At 45.4% G+C, this 22,080-nt stretch overlaps 1 protein-coding gene across 2 annotated transcripts in view; it reads right to left on the bottom strand.

Moving 5' to 3' along the window:
* Positions 1 to 22,080, bottom strand: part of LOC146894389 (uncharacterized) — a 156,560-nt gene that overhangs the window by 9,823 nt on the left and 124,657 nt on the right. The window contains exons 5-6 of one of the 2 annotated variants that reach the window (XR_015738202.1): positions 11,786 to 11,839; positions 8,612 to 8,744 (exon numbers count right to left, since the gene is read on the bottom strand). The gene's annotated coding sequence lies outside the window, so the exon portion shown is untranslated. Of the gene's footprint in view, positions 1 to 8,578; positions 8,745 to 11,785; positions 11,840 to 22,080 lie in introns of those variants that run through there. The other variant, XR_015738201.1, reaches the window with a different exon arrangement.

Genomic DNA, 22,080 nt, shown 5'->3' with positions numbered 1-22,080 from the left:
TAAAGGCCAGCAAACATGGACTCAGTGCTGCCCTGCCTGACCTGGCAGTGACAGTCTTTAGAATGAGACACAGTGCTCCATATCCCCTGAGAATCTTTTCTGTCATTGTCACACTTGTACCCTGATGTTTAGAAGTAAATCCATTCCTCCTGTTACTTCACCCATGAGGAAGATAGCACACATGTGTGACCACCTCAGGTCACACAACTCTGTGACATCTGTCACTGCCCAACCCAGCCACAAGACCCCAACCTCTACTCCCTGTCTGAGTGGAGACAATCAGATTGCTTTTGATTTGCTAGGCACAATTTTGATAGTTAGGAATGGATTCTGGGTCATGGAGAACCTCTGGTGATCCATGTTTGAGATGAAGAGAGTGACAGAATATTGCCAGGGTTCCCACCAAATAAAGGAACAACAATACGACCCCAGAGGTTTCCGAGAGCTCACCCGCATCTGTGGTGACAGGTGAGGGTGCCAGGGGCACTGTGACTGCCCCTTAGCTTAGCCAATAAATGGTTTCTGGCATTTTAAATTAACTGCTCTCCAAACAGCCAGTTGGGAAGACAAGCCTTGACTCTACCATGACTGGGGTGAGGACGCTCACACACAGATGGAAATGTCACACTGCAGCCCTCAAACCTGTACTACCATCCTGTGCCCATCAAAATTTAAAGGCAATTTTAAAGAGCTAGGGTCCCATTTTACAGGTACTGATATCAAAGAGTGGGGCACTGGTCCATTTCTTGGTTAAATTTACATAGACATTCAGGATTCCTGACCCTGTGCTAGACTCGGGGGACACTGTAATGTGCTTGGAGGTTTAGCACAGTGTTGAGGTACTCTCTGGTCACTCTGGTGAACCCACATTGACTGTCCACGATGGGGTCAGTGCCTGAATGAAAAGTCTGCATCTTTGCATCCTGAGTAAGCCATTGGCAAACTGTTCTTTAAGCCTTGTGCACTGTGACCTGTAAGGGCCATTCAAGAGTGCCCCGAGCCAGGTCCACAGCTGGGGTTTGTCCTGTAGATAATCCAGGGTGGCTGCCGTGTAGTCCTGAGGCCAGTTACTCTTTAGAACCAAGCTGTGGTGACAGTGCAGAGTCACCATAGTGAGAAATCATTAGACACTGTGGTCTCTGAATCATGCTGGTCCTAAGAGGACACCTCATGGGAAAGGAAAAGCAAAGCCCACTCCAGTCCACCTATCTGATCTGTGCACCATGACAGCTCACCAGGACACCGGGGTAACATGGGACTGTGCGGAGCACACCTGTGACAGCATGGGAGCACTTCAGGACAGTGGGGCAGCCTTGGACTGCATGGAGTACAATCTGTAGGACAAGGTCCCTCTGTTCATCATTGTGGGAAGCACCTGGCTTGACCTGCAGCTCTGTTGCCATGGTACCTGAAACCCTTGGTTTCCATGGTACCACTCCTGGAAAGTAGGCAGAAGATGACTGGTCTCAAATGTGTGTTTTTCCTCTTTCTTTCTTTTCTTTTTCTTTTTGGTTTTTCGAGACAGGGTTTCTCTGTAGCTTTGGAGCCTGTCCTGGAACTAGCTCTTGTAGACCAGACTACTCTTGTAGACCAGACTGGCCTCAAGCTCACAGAGATCCACCTGCCTCTGCCTCCCAAGTACTGGGATTAATGGCATGTGCCACCACGGTTTCTCCCCTTTCTCAAATACTCATATAAAGAGTGTATATATGCCACAAGAGCTGTGAAGGTCTTAAAGTCACGTGTGCTAATGACAGCTAGTCCACCAGACACAACTCATATGACCACCGTCCTCCCTCCTCAATGCTAGCCTTGCCTTCCTGTCTGAGAATGAGCCACTGGTGAGATCAAACAGATTAACTTAAGGTCAGGAATGGATTCTTCTAGACATACACATACACACAGATGCCAACACAGGAGCTCATCCCTCTGATGTCCGCACCTCCCGAGACAACAGGTGAGGCTGCTGAAGTGTGTGGGGCTGAGTGAACAGGAGTTTGAAAGAGAAGCCTCAACATGGAGGAAGAGGGAGCCTGGAGGTAACTTGCCAGATTCTCAGCCTCATTGCACACATCCACCAAACCCAGATTCCTGCTGGACGCTCTAGCTGTCGATGTTAGGTGCTGCTGGAGTGAGGGGGGCTGATGCCAAGTCTTGCCTGAGGTATTTCATCTAAAGGAGGTCCCAGAGCTATGTGTACCTGCAGAGTCTGGGGACCCAGTTATTGCTACTGTCAGGAGCTGTCCTAAGCTCTTGTATAATCAGATGTCCAGTCTCACTGACTTACAACATCTGTCCATCAGAGCAAAGTTCTCCCCTCTCTTCATTACATTAGTTTTGACAGCTGGGCATCTACTGAGCAAAGAATGTCATCACATGAGTGAGTGAGTCATTTTTGAAGACTCATTTATGAAGAATCATTTTTCCTTTCTGGGCACTGGGAAGTTTAGGATCCAGGCACCTGCATCTGATGGGTGATGGATTTGCTAGAAGATGTCATGGTGGAGGACAACCCATGTTGACACAAGGCAGTGAAGGAAGACAGTAGGGTCTGAAAGCTCACCTTTAGCCCAGCTCTGGTAAAAACACTGATCAACCCAATGCCCAAGAACTGAGACCCCAGGATAAACTCTCTTCTCCAAACACCTTGCTATGTGGGGATTTCCAAATATGAATTTAAGGGTCACAATCAAGCCATGCCGAACTCAGCACCACCTCACTTTTTTTGCATTTGAGGGAGAATGATACCTCTTTTGGCACTGCAAACCCAAAGGCCTCTCTGCTGCAGCCCACGCCTGCTGGTCCTGTGACTCCTCTTTAGTCCTCTGTTGACTGAATATCTTTGTCTGGAGTTCTATTCTACATGCTCTTTTTGTTCTCAGGATTGAGATAGAATTTTCTAGAAGTGTTATGGCCTCATGGAGGCTGTGATGGGTTGAATAAGATTGGTCCTTCATAGGCTCATAAATTTGAGTGCTTGTTCACCAGGGAGTGGTACTATTAGGAGGTATGGCCTTGTTGGAGTGGGTGTGATCTTGTTGGAAGAAATGTATCATCGAGGGTGGGCTTTGGGGTTTCAAATGTTCAAGCCAGGCCCAGTGTCTCACTTTCCTGGTGACTATGGATCCAGATATAGAACTCTCAACTGCATCTACAGCACCATGTCTGCCTGCACACTGCCAAGCTTCCTTCCCACCATGACGAATGGACTAAACCTCTGAAACTGTAAGCCAACCTTAATTCAATGCTTTCCTTTTTAAGAGTTGCCATGGTCTTGGTATATCTTCAAAGCAATAAAATACTGACTAAGACAGAGACTGGGAGGAGTTCTCTTGTAGGAAGTCCTGCCCTTTTTTTCACACACAGGGACCACATAGCCTCACCAGCTTTGGGTCACTTTAACATGCCTGAGTCCTGCCATTCTGGGTTTGCGTGGGAAGCTGCCTGTTTCACAGGCTCTATGTACTCCTAACCTAAGCCCCAGCTGGATCAGTGTCCAGCCTTCATAGCACAGTTAGAGGAATGAAATCCATACCACATTTTGTATTGTTGTCCTCAGCACATGTCCTCACATATTAGTATACTGTATAGTATGTTGATATGATATAGATTTTAGATTATATTGACCTAGAATCATATAGGAGTCAAGCCTCTGGTATGACTACTAGAGTTTCTAAATGGAGAAGCCCCTCCCTAAATGTGGATGGTGCCACTCCACAAGCAGGGATTTGATTATTTTAAATGTGGAATTGAGCCGAGGATCCGCATTTACCTCTCTCTGCTTCCTGATTGCAGATGCAGTGTGACCATCTGCCTCACCATCCTGCCAACATCAACTGCATCCTTGAACTGGGAGCCCAGAAAAAAATGGTCCCTTTTCTGGATTCATTTGTCAGGTGTGTTCTGACACCATAATAATAAAAGTAACTAAACAGCATACAAAATACGGGCTTCCTTATGGTCTTGTGGTCCATCTTTATCATTGTGGAGCACAGATTTTCATAGAACACATACAGTATACTGACTGGGAGATGAGTAAATAGGACTAGTGGGCTGAAAAGGCTCCAAAAAACCATAGCCCTTGTAGGAGTGGACAAGCTAGTGGGGTAATAACTCAGAGGGTTTTCACAGGAAACAGTTGACCCTTAGGAGACCCTGGAGAGCTGGACTCAGGAAGCATAGCCACAACAGAATAAAGGGACAGGTGTAGGTAGTTTCTCAGGCAATATTGATGGGAACCAGAAGCAAACAGGTGTTGTCTTCCTGCTGTGGCCCCAAGTTCCTATCCACGTCCCCATTGGCAGGTCCTCAGATATCCTTCTGGCCAAGGAGAATGACCTCTAGTGAATGGCTTAGCTCCCTGCTTTCTGTCTTCTCTTCCCAAGCAGATGTTGGTGATGTCCCTCCAGGTCCCCTGGGGCCATTCCTTGGGGACAGAGCTGGGAAAACTATCACCTTAGACTTTTCTGGTCTCAGTGCAGGTGAGAAAGTCCCAGATACTTGCTCAATATGTGCAAAGGGAGCTGGAGATTCTGGGGACCCCATGTGCCAGTCCAATCTACAACAAGGGGTGAACTAAATGCCCCAAGCTTCCCACTGTAGGTTAACTTTGCTATGCTTCTCTGGGGGCTTTGGATCGGACTGACCCTTTGTCCCCCACTCCATGCTCAGTCTACCCGCACATTCTCTAGGTCATTGCACCACCTGTCTGCACTTGAGCTCTTCCTACAGAAACGCTCCTCAGGGCACACAATCCAAGCTGCCTTCTGCTGGTGGGTGAACCCCTTTGCCCACAGGTAGGCACTGTCTACCAACCAGACAGCAAGTATCCTGTATGAGGCTATTCCCCATATTGCCCATATTGCCCATGTGACTTCTGTGCAATGCCATAAGCTTGCCAACGTCTCTGGATCCGCTGACTTCTCTATAGAATTGACACTTGTGTGGAGTTACTACTCTAAACCCAGTTTCTTGTCTGTTTTGCTGTCTGCCATCTGTAATAACACACTAGGTTGGGGTACCATATGTTAGCCATGGTGTGTCAATGCTGCCTGTTGTGCGGTGCTATTCTCGGGGAGATTTGAGTAAACCTCTTCCAACCCTATGTAAGGAAACTAATGGCAAACTAAAATAACATTGCCGAAGTCCAACTTGATGAACCAATGAGTTTGTTGGAGTTACTGACAGGAGTGTGGGTGAGGGTTACTTACAGGAGCAGTAATATCTTAAGAATGGTGTCACCAAAGGTCTATCCCAGCTTGGATGATGGCTCACGAAAGCTGGAAACCTGGAGTGCCCTATAAGGGGCATGACTGGTCTCTCTTCCAGCAGCTCAGAGTGTCTTACAACAGTTTTCCCTGCTTCGACGTGCTTGAGGAAGGCAGGCCATAGTGAATTCGATCAGTTTCATGAACTTCCTGGAGCTTTTTAGATGTTCAATTTTTGAGTTTTAAGGAGCCTCTTCGAAGGATGGAATATTTCACCCCCTTTAGAACAAGCTTGCCTCTAAGATGAATGTTTTATCTCCCAAGAGATCATTACTGTGGAGGTTTGAATGGGACCAACCTGTGGAGGCTCATGTTTAAATGCTTCATGCAGAGTCAGTAGAATGATTTGGGAAGAATTGGGAGTAGTTGCAGGAGGTGTGCCACTGCAGGTGGGCTTTCATGTCTCAGAAGCCAATGCCATATCCAGGTTTCCCTGCCCTGCCCCCTCATCCTGCTTTTAGATGAGGATATAAGTTCTCAGCTACTGCTCTAGCACCGTTTCTGCCTGCCTGCTGCCATGTGCCCTGCTGTGATGGTCATGGACTCACCCTCTGACACTGTAAAACCTCAATAAACCCTTCCTTCCTTGAGGTGTCTTGGTCATGATGTTCCTCACAGCAGTAGGAAAGTAATCAAGGCAGCTCTGCAAACCACACAGCACTTCCATGTATAGGCAGCACCCACCATTGCGGTATGTATACTCATCATCTCTGGACAGCCCCGGAGCAGGGGGTGCAAGGCCATCAGGACCCGTCTCTCTGAACCCAGGTCACATGAACACGGACCTTTGGTGGTGGTGTGGGGCAGGACCTCTGGAAAACAGCAGCTTCATCACCTAATGGTATCATGGTCCATACATAACAAGGCCTTCCACTTCCTGATCTGAGCCTGACGCTCCCAAGGGGTGAGAGCCCTCTGTGAGTTTCTAGCCTTTCCTCAGAGATGTTCCAGGTGAGCTGAGCTGACAGGTAGGGGCACAGGAAGGGCACTGACAGCCTTTCCTCAGAGTTGGAAAAATATCAGTTGCACTGAATTTTAGGCCTAGGCAGCATATCCCTACTTAGCAAGGGTCCATAGGTACCATAGCCACACCACTGCCAACTATGCCAAGTGCTAAAACGTAAGTAAACAATGGATGGTTTAACTGGAGAGAAGTTATGGTTTTAAAAAAAACAGATAGAGAAGGCCCTACTCAAATAGCAGGAGAGGGGAGGGGAGGGAAGGAGAGGGGAGGAGAGGAGAAGGGAAGAGAGGGGAGGGGAGCAGATGGGAGGGAAGGGGAGCTGATGGGAGGAGAGGGAAGGAGAGGGGAGGGGAGAGGGGAGGAGATGATAGGGGAAGAGAGGAGAGGGGAGGGGAGCAAATAGGAGGGAAGGGGAGGAGAGGAGAGAAGAGAAGAGGGAACCTATCTGGAAGCAACAAGGGCAGCCAGGGGAAAATAGGTCCCAGCTCAATAGAGGGGTTTCCCAGAACCCTGAGCTGCCCAGAAATTCAACTTCCAGATACCAAGCAATGTCTCTGCCTGGAATGGCCTCCAGCCTCTGAAGCCCAAACTTGCTCACCACACAGCTGGACACTGCCTGCCACTACAGGGAGAACCCAGGCTGGTGGCCCAACTCAACACACATGTCCTTGGAGCCTGTCACTGTGGCTCACTCCACTTCCAGGGCTTGGAAATGACTGTGATCTTTAAAAATAATACCTCTGTTCCAGAGCAATTTCCAGAAGCTCCGCATTACAGGATTACTATCCTACTGGAATTTTTAAATAGCAACACCGGTTTCCTGCTGTTTCTCAATGTCACATTCAAATCTCCTTGAAAAATCTCAAAATAAGCACCAGGTCTGGTGGTTCTCTGAGGTTTAAGGTTTCTTGTTTCGCATTTTTCAAGTGTTACCACAGTGGGGCCTCACATAAAGTAGCCATATACTCATTTGCTTTGAGATTCAAAACCTGTGAGACCAGTGAGCATGGCTGTGGCCAAGGGGGAGTGGAGGAAGAGGGTTTGCATGGTAGCCTTATAGGTCGACAGAGGCGAGCAAGGAGCTTGGACACATAAAGAGCTGTGCTGGGCCCCAACACTTGCCTTATGGCCAGGAAAATCAGGACCCCAGTACTAGATATCAGAGAAGGAGGGCCAGTCGTTAGGTGGGGTTGTCTGTTTTTGTTTTTGTCTTTGAGATAGAGTCTTGATATGTAGCCAAGATGATTTTAAACTTGTGACCCCCCTGTCTCTGCCTGTATGCAGCTGGGATTACAAGCTGTGACGTCATATCTAGTTACATGTGGTGCTGGGAACCCCGGAAGACATGCTAGACAACCGTTACTTGAGCTACATCTCAGTCCTGATATTTGCCTTTTAGATGAAGTAGAGCCCAAAAAAATTGGAGACGATTGTGTCTTCAGTTGCTTAGTTGTTGGTTTCTTATTAATGGAACTTGTTCTTAACACCCAAGTCTTCGTGTTAAAACTGATGGCATCATCTGGAAGTTGGAGCATAAATGGACAATGTCAGCCACCCAGTTTTGCTCAGTACTGTCCTTTTTTTATCAGTCAGGCACTCACGTGACTAGAACAAACTGAGATTAGCCAAGTTCTTCTACTAATGAAGTACTGACCTACAGACAACCCACACCCTTCAGTTCTGCAAAGGTCCAGACATTTTGAACATAGCCCCTTGTGTCCCCTGCTTTGAAGCATGCGTATACTAATCTTCAGCGGGAAAGGCACTGCTGGGGAAATTCAGACATCAGATGCAGAAAGGACAGCCATTCCTTTGAGAATGCCAGAAGAAACATGGGTGTCCCTGAAACCACGCAGGTTTTGTTTTCTGAAACCTTGGCATTGTTTCAGGGACTCCCTGCAAGGCCTCCCCAGCTCTCAGGCGACACTCTCTACTTCCTGTGGTTAAGACGCCAACTCCTAACTGCAAGGTCGCTTTTTGAAGTTGAGTTCCATCTCTGCTTTGATGAATGGATATAACTGAATGAACAGAACACCATGTCCCCCACTGAAGATAAAGTGTCCAGATAGCAGTTCAGTGGCTAGAGACCAGGGACCCTACCAACAGCGATGCTCTGTTTCGTCTAATTATGGCTGTTTTAATGCAGATCGGTGGTTCAAATCTATAACAACTCTATGAGATAATGCAATTGTGCTTTTAAAAAAATCTTTCCAGCTTTATAAATTGGAGGAATTAATCAAGTTAAAATAGTCTTAAAGTTCACAGTGGGATTCCATCCAAGTGGTAGACAAGATGCTAGCCTTTCATTTGGCACAGAAACCAAGCCGTCTCCTTGCTGGACACCACAGCTGCCAAACACCGCGGCACTCAGGTGACTCACCCAGCAGCGCCATCATGGTGGCTGTGACCTAGGTCGGCAAAGCAGTCTTCAGCATTCTAACTGCTTCAGCATTCATTCTCGGAGCTGGACGGGTGCAAGATGGAAAGACAGCTGTGTGGACATTTATACATCCCTGAAAAATAGACGTGACTTTTAGAGACAATGGATATAACCTAGAGAAGGAATTTTTCCCTCAGCAGCGCAATGGAAGAAATAGAAACATATTCTAGTTATCTACTGCTCATGGGAGTTCAATTTTTTTTGTCAGGCCTTCATTGACCATGCATTTCATGGTGTGCATGTATGTGAGTGTATGTGTGGATGACTGTGTATGCATGCACATGTGCATGATCATGAGTTACTTTTTAAGAGCATCTTTCGGTTCTTTCTAATGGCCCAGTGTACTCTTGCCTCGAAGTTTTCAATGTTTCTTGTATGTTCCACCATGTAACTAATCTTGATTTATCATCTATGAACCATGACTATTGTCCATATTCATTGCAAAGAAAGGAATCAAATACACACCAAAACTGAAGTCAAAAATTACCCTTTAGCCATGATATAATAGGAAAAAGAATCCTATTAGTACAAGTATAAATATTTTTCAAGTTTTTGAGAATTAGTATCATAGTCACTATTGTGGATTTTGTTTTTGTTTTTGCTGTATTCATTGATGTCTCTTGGACAATACCAGTGGATATAAACATATATTACCACTTTTGCTGTTTGTTCTAAATCATTAATTTATTCTCTATCATGGAGTTTTCAGGTTGCTTTCAATTTTGGCCATATTATAAATAATGAAAACACAATTTAAGATGAATTTTTGCATACCTTCCTGTAATCCCCTGGAGACAACTTTGAGGAACCGACGTACTAGGTTAGTTTTAAGTTAACACATTTTACCAAAACATCTTTTCAAAAGATTCTGCCAAATCCTCCTCCCCCTAAGAAGAGACAAATTTTTCACTTATCCTGGTGTTGCCTTTGGGCCACTGCCGGGGCTGAAGTTGCCCATAGCTAGAAACTCCCGTGTGACCCTACTCCGTGGGCAGTGTTTTGTGAGTCTGACTTTCCACATGGGTGGCTCAAGCATCTTCTCCCAACCTATGGGCCAGAGAGCATGCTTTCCAGAAACAAAGATGGAAGTTGCAGATCTGGAAGGGTCAACCACAGGAGTTACACGGCATTGTCACCCAGGGTCGTTCTGTTGGTGAAATCAGACTGCAGAGCTGACCCGAATGCAAGGGGAAGGGGGAGTATGGTATGCCTGTTCAAGGGTGCTGTATGATTCTTCCTGCCGAGGTGTGAACAAATGTCTGTTCACTCCAGATAGGGCACCAACAACAGATCAAAGAATTACTGTATGTAACTGGCTTACTGAACCAACAAGTTGTTGTGCTTAGAGTAGTAAGGCTGAGAGTTTACCTGCGAGAACATGGGCAGCTCTAAAGCAGCCACATCATCCAAAACCCCACCCCAGCATAGTTAATGCCTCACAAAACCTGCATCCCCAGGACTCCCTGCATTGTTTGCAGGCAGGTGGGCCAGTTTCCAAAAGTCTCCCTTCCCCCCAAAATGGATGCTGCTTGATTAACTTTGGCAAGGGGCTTTGTGAATCTTGTTTGAGGAATTTCCTGAGACTTGTGAGTTATACCTACTTTCTGAATCTCTTTTTTGTTTGTTTGTTTTTGTTTTGTTTGTTTGTTTTTGAGACAGGGTTTCTCTGCAGCTTTGGAGCCTGTCCTGGAACTCACTTTGTAGACCAGGATGGCCTCGAACTCACAGAGATCTGCCTGCCTTTGCCTCCCAAGTGCTGAGATTAAAGGCATGTGCCACCACCACTTGGCCAACTGCCTGAATCTTAACTAGCCTCCCTGTGGGAGGAAATGTTCCAATTCTGAGGAAAGGGTTCCACAAGAAGGCAAGTGACACTATTGTGTCACAGAGAACCAAGAAGATGTAGGAGGTGAGCAGCCATGGTGAGCAGCCACGGTGTACACAGTGCCCTCAGCATTTCATAGTATCACGGCACAGGGGTCTGAATTCAATCTTGATTCATTTTAGATGTTTAAATAAGGAACTCTCTCTCTCTCTCTCTCTCTCTCTCTCTCTGTGTGTGTGTGTGTGTGTGTGTGTGTGTGTATGTCAAAGCACTTGTGAGGACATCGTAGGACAATGTTTTTTGGCACTGAGTTCACCAGGATAGCTGGTCCACAAGTGTCCAGGGATTCTCTCATCACTACCTCCCATCCTGTAGTAGGAATGGTGGGGTTGTGATGCAAGCTGCCACGTCCAACTTTACCTGGACTCTGGGGATTGGGACTCGTGTTTGTATGCAAGCCCTTTACCCATTAAGCATCTCACCTTATTTTCTTTGCTTCTCTTCCTGCCTCCCACATCTCTCCTCTCTCATTCTTTCCTTTCTGTTTCTGTGGCTGCACATTGTCCTCTTAGAATTCAGCCTGCTTTTCTCTCAGCTTGAGATTTTTTTCCCTGGATATCAAGAGGAAGTTGCACTTTCTCCAGGATACCTGGTCCTGTATGAAACCATTCTTAATTCCTTTGTTCTTTCCCTCTCTGGCTTTGTTTACAGTCTGCTTGAATGACCTGTCAGAGGCAGGTGAACATCAAGTCTTTCACATTGTTTTGTTTCTGGCCATGCCTTTGAAATTGCTGACATTAATTTAGCTATTTAAAGACAGTATAATTCTGTGTGTAAAAGGTGATAGCATTTATATAGCTTTGTTATGAATGGAACCTTTTACAATATAAAATTACTGTCTTTGTTCAATCAGTGTTCTGCTTTGATGTCTACTATGTATGACGTGAACTTTGCGGTCTCTTCTGCATGCGTATACAGAATCCTGTTTTCAAGTTCTTTTCTACCTTCCATTTTATTTGCTTAGAAGCAACACACATTGGGTTTGAGTATTTTGCCCGATCAAGGAGCTGTGATTTATTGACAGGTAACAATTCACTGGGGGCTGTCTTCATTTCCCCCATGATCTCCTGGGAAGTAGACGGTACCCTGTCTTCAGGCAGCCATCCTGAGGACCCCAGAGCTGAGTCATAAGTGAGAAAGAGTCAAAGTCTTGCCTACCTCTCGGGTATGGGCTTCTTGGCCCTGAAATCATAAGAGAAGGGTCAGAAATCCCCAGTTCTGCTCTTTACCTGCTGCAGAGAATTCAAACAAGGTCTTTCCTGGAGCTGTCAAGCTTGTTCTCCCTGAAAGAGAAGGTGTGGAGGGTTAGCACAAATGTTACACCCACAGTTGCTCGGTTCTGCAAAAATGTGGCCCCCACAGAGGTTGTGGGGAGCTGGTGGGATGCTAAACACCACAGTCTTGTTTCTTGTGATCTTTCCCACCACTTCTGTCAGGCAAGGCATCCTGGTCCTTGGCTGCCTTACTTCAGCTGACAGTTTCGTCTATCCAAAATAGGATCACAGATTCAGAACATGCCCGAGGAAGCCACAAGTTTATGGACATTCCTCGAATATACAGCGCTGGCATGGAGCTTAGGGGAACAAATCAGAGACTAAAACCCAAATCCTCAGGCTCATTCCAGGAGCTACTTCTCATGTCTCCCTGATGGCCAGTGAGGTTCTGACCCATTGGTTGCTGTCCACTCTTAGCCACTTTGTACAGCCCCATCTGAGACAAACGACCTCCAAAACTACCATAAGAGGAGGGGAGAGAGAGAGCAGGGCCAGCTGTTAAGGAATGAACACATCCTCCCCCACCCATTTCTGCTGTTCCACGAGCTGGTAGTGCCCTGGTCTCGTGACCAGAAACACATGGACATTAGTGAGCTTCATGCCCCTTCTCACCTCTCTGGTCTGTCCAAATGGTGATGCTCACCACACATCAGATGCTTAGAAAAAGATGACGGTGGAGTCAGGGAAACTAAGACCCTGCCCCTCCCTTCCTTCAGAGTGTTCACTGCCAAATGATTGCTGCTGGTGAATGGCAGGTATCCCAAGGGCAATGCACAAGCTGACTGGGGCCTCTCAGGAATGTGGACTGGAGGAGGGGACAGGGAAGACCTACTTCTCCAACTCTTCCCCCGGCCTTACAACTGTGGTACAGAGCTGCATCCCACCCAGCTGGCAAAGGCAACTTCCAGCAAGCTAGGCAAAACTAGCCAGTGGTTCTCATCTCTGATTAGGGATAACACTCGGCAGTACCAACAGCCCGATGCCCACCTCCTCTCGCCTGCTTTTGTGGCCTCTAAGTTCAAAACACACCTCATCTGTGGGTCATGTGTGATCACGTCTAAAATTAGTTCTCTTGATTCTGAAGCCCAGAGTCAATGCTGCTTGACACAGAGCATCTAACAAATATCTCCCGATTAAAAGCTATCCCTAGTATTTGGTATTGTGTACATGGCTGCTTTTGGTTGGGTCTGTGGTGCTGGGGATCTAGCCCACTGCTTCCTGTGTGCTGGAGGATGCTCTACCACTGAGCTGCACATCAGTCTTTCCTATGCTTCTTTGCCCTGCAGAAAAAAAAGTTTGAATTATTTTAAACTCCTAGAAGCTACTGTATTATTGTCTGCCTCGCTGAGAATCTTAATTTCAGCTATAGTAGTACACTGTAGTACACCATCAGAGTCTAAGCCCTGGAAACTCTGGTTAGAGTTAGACCATGATGCCAGCTAGAACAGCAATGGAAAAAATGAGTGGAGAAACCATATCACCTCTGCTGTCACCAGGATGGCTGTAGTTGGTATTGAAAGACACTTGGAAGCTGGGAATACACTGGGCATGGTTGCACATGACTGTAATCCCAGCACTCAGGAGGCAGACACAGGATGATCAGGACTTCAAAGCCTGTGTGGGTTGTGTGAGACCCTGTCTCAAAAGGAGACAAGGAAGACATATAGAAAGTTAGAATGCAGTAGAGAAAGAGACCAGGTAGGGAAAGGGAGAGCAGAAAAGCTTCATGGAGAGTCCTTTGGGGAGGGCAGATGTGCTGTGTATGTAGTTGGGAGCTTCATGTAGTTGGCTATTTTTTCCACTCTTTGCCTTTGGGGCCCACCACCCATTTCCCAAATAAGTACACAAAGACTTACTCTTATTTATGACTGTCTGACCTTACCTTGGCTTGTTTCTAGGCAGCTTTTCAACTTAAACTATCCTGTTTCTCTTTATGTTTTGCCTTTCTTTATTCTATATATCTTTCTTCCATACTCTGGCTGGGTGGTGGCAGGTGTGTAACTGCCCCTGGGTGGTGGCAGGTGTGTAGCTGCCCCTGGTGTCCTTGTCCTCTCTTCTCACTCCTCCTTGGTCTAGATTGCTCCCTCTAATTATTGTCTCTGCCCAACAGCCTATTTCTCTCTCCTGACTGCTTATTGGCTGTTCAGTTCTCTATTAGTCAGGTGTTTTAGACAGGTAAAGTAACACAGCTTCACAGAGTTAAACAACCGCAACTCATATTCCACAACAGCTTAACATTTTTAACCTCCTAAAGATGGGCACACATGCTTTCCACAGAAATCTGAGGCCCTCTGTGACCTGATGTGACCCAGGCTCAGCACAGTGCCCTGGCCATGAGGGTCGCTGTTCAGCAGAGTTTTAATGCCACAGGTAACTGGTTCATCAACCCCACACAGGTCCTCTTTGCTCTGATGCCACTGAAGTAGCAGGAGAAGACCCAAGACTCAAAGTTACAGGAACAGAGCTAGTCCAGGTCGGAGCTTCCCATTTGTGAATGGCTATTTGGAAGTACCAACTTAGAGTCCACATGCGCGCCACCTGCTAAGCAGGAGGAGACGGACTGTCTTGAGTTCCATGGGAACTCTGTATAACAACCTACCCATGGACATGACTGTCTGTCCCCACAGCTATGTGTTTCTCATATGCCGATAATCATCTGTCACCTGTTCGTGTACTAATCTGTGTGTCTAGGCGTCTATCTAGTCAATCTGTAAGTCAAGTCTTTCCACTGCCGACAGCAATACCATGCTGGGATACATTATTTCATATTTTGATATCTCTGAAATCAGAAACCGTCTCACAGATAAAGACACCAAATAGTTTGACAGGGTGTCTTCTTTCTCAGTATCACATAGAAAGTGAAGCATTTCATGACTACTGCTTCCTCAGACTCAATAGGGAGCATCAGAATAACCTTTATCTGGAACAACACTTTAATTGCAAGACCCAAACCAACTTTCTTAAAATGAAATCCCAGGGGGGAGAAAGGAGGTCCTGGGTGGAGGTGAATCAACCTTCCTTCCACCTCGCTGTTACCCCTTCCATTTCCCTTAGACACAGGCACCTGGACACACACATGCACAGGTGCACACACTGAGCAGCTTCTGGATGTTTGACCCACAATCTGTCACGTAATATTGTTAAAAAGTCCATTATTCCTTTAATGTTGGGACTATCTTTGCCCAGCACTGGAGCCTGCAGCCCCAGCTGTGGGGATGCTTAGCCCAGGTCAGAATGAGCTGTGCTGAATCAGAGGCTTGGTGATACCGACCCTCGCAGTCCCAGCCTGCAACTTAAAGCCCAGTCAGGGGCACACAAAGAGCCCTGGAGGGCAGTGTGAGTCTTCCCAGAGCCCTCACTCAAAGCCCAGCATTCCTGGAGTAAGTGCTGGCTGCCAGCTGTGGACCCGTGCCCAGAACATGGACTCTACACCGCTGGGAATGTTTCTTGTTTGTTGGGAACCATTCCACATCTTCTTCAGATAATGGTACGTGGAAATCATTTTGTGAATGGAATTCATTGGTCTTATAGCTGCTCTGACTTAAACTCATTAACAGTGTCACCCTCCCGGTCAAGAGCTGCGTGTCTGCTCGTCACAGCACCTTTGCACTGAGCTCAATGTCCTGCAGGTGCAGGTATCCATAGCAATACGCCTGGATCATCCTCCCAATGTAGACTCAGGAACCTTGAAAGACTCACTTCAATCCTTATGATGTGTGAGCTATCAATAGTGGATACATGAGGCAATATGGACAGTGTGGAAGGATGGCACACGCACCAGGCATCTTAGTGACATCTATACAGCAGTGTCAAGTAGTGCCACTGGGGACTTAGAAAAATCCAAGTTGTTAGTGAATATTCAAATATATATATATATATATATATATATATACATACATATATATGTATATATATTCTGTTTACTCACTAGGAAACATGGGCTTTTTTTGTCTAGAATGTAGAATTCTAGAAATGAGGCCAGTTAAGTGATGCTTGCTTGCATTAAGAGGAGGCTGAGGCTTTGGCCAGCATTGCTGTGATGAGGCAATAAGGTCACAGGGGATGCCACTTGGACTGAGGCAGGTACATTTGGTCCTGGCTTGAGCCTACTCTGGTGTTCTCAGCAATTACTGAAGGCAGTGACTACCTACATCCAAAGCGGTCAAAGTAGCTAAAGGAGTAACTAAAGTAAAGTAACCTATTCTGTCCTCCAGGTTATAAGGTTGCATTCAAAGGATTGAGTCATGCTAGGTGAAATAGACTATTATATCTATTTTCTCAGTCATCCTTGGCCTCTTGGGGCCACCCCCGCCTCAGCGTTATCTTTTAGCAGACACTGTCTGAGAGCTGAACAAAGGAATTCTGATCTAGACCACTCACTCCAAGGTTTCTCCACCACAGGACTGTTTGATGGCAGAGAAGGGACTGGATTCCCAGCTTAGCCTTCCTCCTGCCCCTTGGGAGTCTTTCCATCTCTCCCCATCTCTCAGGAAGATCAGTTGTGACTGTGTTTTCACATTAACATAATATTCAGAGTTTTGAAATAAAAATGTTTGTCTAAAGTTATCCAGGGTTTTCTGTCTCATGAAAAGACAAATCATGGGGCTATTAGTCCCAGTCACACATAACTGTCACAATGCTTTCAAAGGCAGGGTCTTGCAGGCTCCTGGGCAACCTTGCCTTTAACTCTTTATGAAAAGCAGATCAAGATCTGTGGCCAGAATAAATTCCTCACTGTTCTTTTCTCTGGTTGTCTCTGAGAAGAAATGAGCAGTCATATTCTATAGATGCACATTATCAAAACAAACAAATAAAGACTGCACACTTGGGCCTGAATCAAACATAGTGCATGCTGGTGCACATCTCTGCAGCGGAGGCCTAGCTTTGGGCCCAGAAAAGCAGCTACCAGTCATTTACTACCTACTGTTTGAAAGCTCCAGAAACTTTATCTTCATTCAGCCAGCTGTCAGCATAAGGCTTCATGTGGGAAAGATGAATGATCCATGAAACTCACAGCTGAGCAGTGCAGAACTCTCTGATCAACCATAAGGTACAGGATCTACTACTCCCTCCTATTCGTGAACCCCAAATTATGTAAAAAGGAAAATGTCTGGACCACAGACATCACTGGCTAGAAGGATGCTTGGTTTCAGGCTCAGTTTTTCTAATAACCTGTCAATGCACTGTCACTTTGACATCTGTGAAATGCTGCTGCAGGTTAAGAAGAAGATGGTGGTGGTGGTGACAGTGGTGGTAATGATGCTGTTGACAGCACTGGTGATTATGGTGATGATAGTGACAGTCATATGATTGTAGTGGTGATAATGGCAGTGATGCTCACACGGTAAGAACCGTGGTAATGCTGACTATGTGGTGGAGATAACAAAATGATGGTGACACTGGGAGGAGTAAAGGCTATGTTGGTGGTGGTGATAACAACAAATCTGCCAATAGGAAATGCAACTTCGGATCCATGGACCACAGCTTCTGTGTGAAGATTCTACTTCCAGAAGATACAGCATCAATGATGCTAATGTCTTATTAATCACAGATGAATATTCAACCCCAGATTACTGGAATCAATTGTCAAAGTAATGCAAAGGTTAAAGTTTCTTATACTTCTTCAGATATTTTTCTCACCGTGCATAACCTAACCAGAAACCTTAACTTTTGCCCTATATCCTAGCATTAACAACAACCCAATCTTAACCAAATCTTACCCAAAACCTAACCCAACCCTAATAACTGTAACCCTCTAACCCTAACCCATACACATACACCTTACACATGTTATAGTATGTTTTTGAACTGCAAAATACATTTTACTTTTTTTTGTGCATGTGTGTATACATGTGTGTGCAAAGTCACGTGGAAGCCAGATGCTGACGTTGAATGACTTCCTCAACTGCTCTCTCATTTATTTTTGAGACAAGGGCTCTCACTGAACCTGAAGCTCACCAAGCAGACCAGATTAGTTGGCCAGTCCAGTGACCCTCCCGTCTATACCCACTCAGCATCTGAATTATAGGTAAGAGCCACTGTTCCCAGTTTTTTGCATAGGTGCTAGGGACCCAAGATCAGATTCTCATTACAAAACAAGTACTTTTCCCGCTGAACTATCTCCTTAGTTTCTGTGCTTTGGAGCTAAAGCACACCTCTATTCAGGCAGGACACATTCTGAGAGTTCAGGGGCTGTTATTGTCCCATACTGGACAGCCCAGCTCTGGGGCTTCTCCTCAAAGGATACACACTGAGTCATGTCTGTGGCCCTAGGATCAAAACCTACATGGAAACAGCCTCCTACATCTTGTACCTGGAGAGCCCCTGCTGAGCTTACAGCTCTGCAGCCTGAAACTGAGCTACTAGGAGTCAAAAGTGTAAGGATTCTCATTCTTCCTTATAGAATGCTGGTGGCTAACTTCAAAAATGAAGCCTGTGTGTTCTAACTTGTCTGCATAATGCAAAAATAGAAAATGGTCAGCCCTGAATTCATCACCTCCATGCTCTGGTGTTTAAAGGTATTTTATAACCGCCACTCTGGATTTGAAAGATACATACAAGCTAGCAAGATCTTCAGTTCTGTAGCTATGAGAACTACATACAAACTGAAATTTGATTTATCTTATAATTAGGTTTGGGTAACTTCTTTGAATTCAACTAAGATGAACCACAATAGTCCATAGATAATGGCTTTGGATCTTATTTATTAATTCCATTTTTGCTGCCACATATTCATATGTAAGCAATGACACCCTCAACTGGTCCCATCCTCTTCACTCTGCTGAAAAGCCAGCCAGAAAGCCCTGGGTGTCCATTCTACTTGAGCCACCGTGAAGAGCACTGAAGTGAGAGCTTCCTCTGGGCTCTGCTGACTTCACTTCTCTTGTTCTGTATTCACCCCCAGCTCTTCCCATTTTACATTATATGAATTCCATCTGCCTCAAGTTCTTTCTCAAATGAGTCATATTTTAATTCATTAATTGATTCCATTTTAGTAACGGCCAAAAACTGACATTGCAAATATCAATTAAGCATGCGGAACTATACAGTGTCATTCACAAATTTCATTTGTGAGATGTGGCTAAGTGACCATTAGTCATGAAGATTAGAAGGATAGGTTAATACAACTCACACAATGTGTGAAATGTTTGCAAATCCTGTACCAATAAGGAGACAGTATAAAACTACATAACAAACTCAATCTAATAACAAAAACAACAAAACAAAACAAAAACAAATAACCAATTAAAAAAGAAAGGGCATAAAAGGATTCATTTCCAAAGAAGATATACAAATAGCCAATAGATAATTGAAAATGGCATCAGCAATTATTCTAGAAATGCAAATCCAAAACTACAGTAAGATTACATTCCCACCTAGCAGAGTAGTGATTGTCAAAAGACAAGGGATAAATACCCATGAAGAAGCCTCTGTGTAGGACAGTGGCTCTGAACCTGTGGGTCATGAGCCCTTCAGGGCTCAAATATCATATTTTTACATTACAACTCCTAACAATAGAAAAACTACAGTTACGAAGTAATTATTTTATGGTTGGAGTCACTGCGAGTGAGGAAATGTATTAAAATGTCCCAGCATTTGGAAGGTTGAGAACCACTATTGTAGGGTTTTGGTGTGAGTATGAATTAGTACACCCATCACAGAAAATAATGTGAAGCTCTTCACAAAACTACAAATATAATTACCGTGGGAGGCAGCAATCCCACCACTAGACATATGTCCAAAGAGAGTTGAACTCATGGTGTTAAAAAGAGACCTGCTTCCCCAGATTCATGGCAGAAGTACTCTCAGCAGCAAGGCACAGAGACAGCCTGTGTCCGTCAGTCAACGCAGGGATAAAAAAGTGTGGCATATGAACACAATGGAGCAATATTTAGCCTTTAATAAGGAAGGAAATTCTACATTGGCATAAATGAGACTGAAGGAAATAAATGAAATGTGCAAGGCAGAGTGGAGAAAACACTGTTAAGACACGTGGAAGCTGAAGACAAATGGACAGAGGGCCATGGTCATTGCCAAAGACAGCAGGTGGGGAAACATGATGTGGGATTCCCCCTGTATGCTGTCAATAGGTTTTATTACCATCGGTTAATAAAGAAGCTGATTTGGGCCTATTGCAGTGCAGAATAGAGCAAGGCAAGAATTCCAAGCAGAGATAGAGGAGAAAAGAATGAGGAGTCAGGGAGATGCCATGTTGTTACTGAAGGAGACAGATGCCCGAGAACCTTCTTATGCCTTAAGAAGGCTTATGAACCATGAGCCTTGTGGTAAAACACAAAATAATAGGAATGGGTTAATTTAAGATGTAAGAGTTAGTTAATAAGAAACCTGAGCTAATAGACCCACCCGTGTTTTAATTAATATAGTTTCTGTGTGATTATTTCGGGTCTGGGCAGTCAGGAACAAACAGGCAGCCTCTGCCTACAGAAACATGATGGCAGATGTTGGGCAAAGGTGCAATGATGTGAAGAGTAAGGTCTAGAACCCTGGTGTGCAGTGTGGTGACTGTCGTTACAACAGACTAGCTGGCTTACTGTATTCTACTGTTTCCTGAAATTTACTAAGTGAGTCAGTCGTGAGTCACCTCACCCTACGGGAGATGACTGTGTGAGGTGGAAGCTGTGGTGACATTTCATAGTGCATATTGTTACAATTGCGGTTTAAAAATGAGATACTACGCTTGAAATTCTAAACATAAGATTATGTCAAAATCCTTCAGATGATCTGGTGGACTGAAGGGGCACAGTTGAAGAATCACATACAGCATGCCTTTTCTGGAAGGGTCCCCTGATTTGGGTCTTCCTGCAGCTGAAAGTTCACTATAGAGTTTCCAAGTTATATCTGCCTGGCTGGTTAACAAGGAACCTGGCCTTGTCCATCCCAGCTCCAGGGCATGCTCTTAGCTCAGTGTTTATCCTTGGAGAGCCCCAACTTACAACCAGATCTCATGGGTGTTGGCTTAAACCTGGTTTCTTCTTCGTTAGCTCCACTCACTTTGGACAAATAGTAGAATAATTCCCTGAAGTTGTAGTAAGAAGAGCCTCTGCCAAATAATTTCTAATCAGGGCCATTTAATCACCTGAAGAGCAGCATATGTTTGGTCTGGTCACTGGATATAGTTCTGCTAATATACTCAGGGAAAACACGACCATACAATAATGCATTTCAGCAGGGCAAGGTCAGTGGCATTTCTGTCTTACCATAAGACACCAGACAAGAAAACAGAAAATGTCTCCAGGGAGCCCAGGTGCCCCATACTTGAAAAAAAAATTATACTTAGGTGTGAATCAGGGGTCAAGTGAAGAGCACAGACGAGAGCGGGTCTCAGATCCATGCTGGAATGGCAGCCAGTGCCATGGAGAAACAGTTGGGACAACCAGGAGGTGAAGGAAGGCTTTCTGGATGATGAGGCCTTAGAAACACGGAGCACCGGGCTAGGCCTGGGAGGAGATTAGAACTGAGGGCAGGCATATGGTGGTAGGCTAGACCTGGGGTGGGAAAGGCTTTGTCCTTTAACAGCAGGCAGCTCTTTCATGATGAAGAAGGAGAAATCTAGGGTGTATTTGTCTTCAACAAATTCAGAGCAGTACATACCATGCAGAAGGCCTCCAGGCAGTCTGAAGATATGATCACATTGTATGGAGCCTTTGTTCCTATATTTTATGCTTATGTGTGTGTTTGCATGTATGCAAGTGCATGTGTGTGAGTGTGTGTGTTTGTATGTATGCAAGTACATGCACATGTGTGTGAGTGTGTTTGTATGTCTGCTTGTGCATGTACATGTGTGTGTGTTTGTGTTATGTGTTGTGAAGGAACTTGCCTGCTGTGTGGGCATATGTAAAGGCCAGAGATTAACATCAAGATGCCTTTTTAATCACTTCTCAAACTTACGTTTGATACCTGAAGCTTGTTCTTTTAGTTAGGTTTGCTAGCCCGAAGTCCCCAAGATCCTCCTGCCTACTGACTCAGGGTTAGGGTTGCAGGCGTGTGTTCTCACACCCAGATTTTACATGGGTGCTTGGCATCCAGACTTGGGGTGCTCAGGTTTGCACAGCAAGCTCTATCTGCTAAGCCATCTCCACACGCGTTGTTTCTTACAGTTCTGAAAGCAGGGTTACAGCCCTAGCTTCCCAGGTTCATCCAAAGGCTAAATAAGATGCTCTGTGCATGGCCCAGCACCCAAGAATGTGTGTCGCTCTGCAGCCTCCACCTCCCATTGCCTCTCTGCACAG

Source organism: Myodes glareolus, chromosome 6 (genome assembly GCF_982192425.1).
Source record: "Myodes glareolus chromosome 6, mMyoGla1.1, whole genome shotgun sequence".
Taxonomy (NCBI): Eukaryota; Metazoa; Chordata; class Mammalia; order Rodentia; family Cricetidae; genus Myodes; species Myodes glareolus.
The sequence above is the reverse complement of the archived record's forward strand: the minus strand, read 5'-3'. Positions and strand labels throughout refer to the sequence as shown.